This window comes from Octodon degus, unplaced genomic scaffold (assembly GCF_000260255.1).
Source record: "Octodon degus isolate 3935 unplaced genomic scaffold, OctDeg1.0 scaffold00017, whole genome shotgun sequence".
Classification (NCBI taxonomy): Eukaryota; Metazoa; Chordata; class Mammalia; order Rodentia; family Octodontidae; genus Octodon; species Octodon degus.
In genome coordinates this window covers 20,056,579-20,059,529 of record NW_004524593.1, presented here as the reverse complement: position 1 = coordinate 20,059,529, position 2,951 = coordinate 20,056,579, and positions in this window count along the sequence as shown.

Below are 2,951 nucleotides of genomic sequence, written 5' to 3'. Positions count from 1 at the left end.
CTCCTCTCCCTTCCTCTCCCCCTCTCCTCCCTGCCTCCTCTTCCCTTCTCCCATTATAACTGCTCTCCAAATCTAAATGCCCCCACCCAGGCACCCTTAGCAATTAGGACCTTCATTTGCAGAAACTACGCCTTCGAACTGGCAGTGTTGGTTCAAAATGTGGCTGTGCCTGTGGTTTTAATAAATGTCATGGCAACTTGCACTGTGGCTGCGGCAGTTGGCCTTCCCGTGGCGTTCCAAGGAAGGCCCCGCCATGAGAGTGTCCAGCACTTCTTTTCAGTTCTTGCTAGATTAGTATGTAAACAGTTATTTTTATTGTATTCTTTATTTTCCTGATTACTGAGAATTTGAGGGTTGTTTTATTGCTTGTTAGAAGCTGCTCACCTATGAAATTCTCCTTACTGTGCTTTGGCTGCTTTCACTTTTTCTTTTGATATTAATTTATAACACTGTGCATTAGAGCTATTAAACTTTCTTTTTGTGTTGTATTACTTTTTCTAAATGTAGTATTCCCATATATTTTGCTGTATAAAGTCAAAATATTGAGCTAGAGATATAGCTCAGTGGCATAAGAGCCTCCTTGACAAGCACAAGGTCCCAAGTTCAATCCCCAGCATCAAAACAAATAAGTAAGAAAAATATTATGCTAATTCTTTTATAGCTTCTGAGTTTTCTTTCAAGACCCAAATTTTCTCCATAACCTAGATTAAGGATGTCATTGTCTATATTTCCTACTAACATCTTTTATTTTTTTATTTGTTTGTCCTTAAATCTTTTCTCCATCTGGTCTTATTTTGATATAAAGTATAACTCGAAGTTGGTTTTATTCCAGAAAAAAATCTAGTTATGCTTGATTTATTAAATAATGCTTGGTTTTCTGTCTATATTGAAAATGAAACCTTTGCCATATATAAAATCTCATATATAGCCTGGGACCGATCCTTAGACTCTCAATTTGTTCCTCCGCTTTATTTTTCTATTTCTGTATCAACAAAATGTATTACAGTGTGACATTGCTTGGCTAAGATAAGAAAAAATAAGTTAAAGTGTCATTACTGAGTTTTAAGGTTCTTTTCCTATTTCAGATAGTCTCAATGTTGACACATTTAGGGGTCTGGATCCAGCCTTGGGTGCTTTAATTCTTTCCCTCAATAGTTCCATCTCTGTCTTTAGGCTGCTACTTTAGGTCTGAGTTTCAATCACTCCCACCACCATGTACTATATTATTTGAATTCAAAAATCATGTATTTTAGTTCCAGAAAATCTACCTTGTCTTTTCCTGGATGTTGCCCTAGCCACTCATTTTCCATGATTTCCCAACAGCTCCAGCTGTGCCTTTCTTCAGACCCTTGGGCTCAGACACAGTGGTGATGTTAACCACCTCTCCTGGGGAGGCGTCAGGGCACCCTACTCGTATCACACCCATAGGAGCCTGAGTGAAGTCCCAGCGCCTCATGCTCACACAGGCTTGGCTTCCAGACCACACTGATGCCAGGCTCACCTTCCTCTCTGGTTCTTCTCCGAGCCTCAGTAGCCAGAAGGATACCACGCTCCCATGAACCCTTGTCACCTTCCTCCCAAGGTCTCAGCGTCCACCTCCTCCTATGACTCTTGCATCACCTTCTCAACCTCTGCTATGCGGCTCCCTGATAAAACCCCAGCTCCGTTCAATTCGAAGGACACTGTTCTTCCAGCTTCCTGTGGACTCGGCCAACTCGGATCCTATTTTCTTCTCAATACCTGCTCATTGGCTGTTGCACAGTGTAATTAGAGTAGGATATGTGACTGAACTGATGACAAAAGTTGAAGAGACATGAGACCCAAGGAAGCTCTGGTCCTCCCTGAAGGCTAGCTTGGACTTTAGGGTCAGGTGGTGAAGCTAGAGTGACAAAGAGACGTCCAAGTGGAGATCTCAGAGGACAGCTGGATATTCAGGTACTGTGGGCTGAGCATCTCTGCACCCCCAAAGCGTTTATGTTAAAACACTAACACTCTATGTGCTGGTAACTGGATATAGAGCATTTGAGAGGCCATTAGGTCATGGGGGACCCCCACACACAAGAGATGCAGTTCCTGCTTCCTTCTCTGTGTCTTGGGAGGACACAGTAACAAGAAGGCCCCCTCAAGCCAGGAAGCCAACCAGATGCAGGTGCTACCAGTGCCTTGATGTTGGACTTTCTGGAACGATGAGAAATAAATGTCTAGTAGAATGAGTCCTGCCCGTGGTTTTTGTTAGAGCAACCCAAGGTAACTAAGGCATTAGCGCTTCAGTAAGACATCTAAATTTGAAAGAATTCACAATAATCAAAGGCATGGCTTACTCTAGAGGGTACAGTGAAAGATAGAGGACCCGGGGCCTATCTTTCAGAGCACCCTTGTTGCAAGACCTCACAGAGCTCTGTTGTTTGAAAAAATTTGCCAGAAAGATTGGCCAGAGTAGGAGAGAAAAATGAGAATGAGATGCATCCCTAGACCCAGGAAGATAAAAGTGTCTAGGCAGATGGCATGGTCAGTGATGGTGGCAAGAGCTCAGATGCTGCTCAGAGACCAAGAAGAAGGGAAGAGCAAGTGCACCAGATGCAACAGCCTGGTGCATACACACAGCCTTACCAAGAATTAGTCCAGCAGGCGAGAGAAATGGTGCATTTAACTCCAAACCTTTCATTCTGTAGAGCTCACATATGAGACAAGTTCTAATCAGAAGGTCTTCAAAATCACAAGTCCAGGAAGATGGGAATGAAAACCTGGGCCACAAGCCTGTCATCTCACTGCTCCAACTACCACAGACTGAACTGTTTCAAACACGATGCTGTGATGAATGTGAATTTTTGTCTGTGTTTTTATTAAGTTTGAACTTTGAATTGAATGACCTAAATGAAAGTATATGGCAAATTAAAACAACATTGAGATATCATCTCACCCCAGAAAGAATGGCTATCATAAAGAAATCA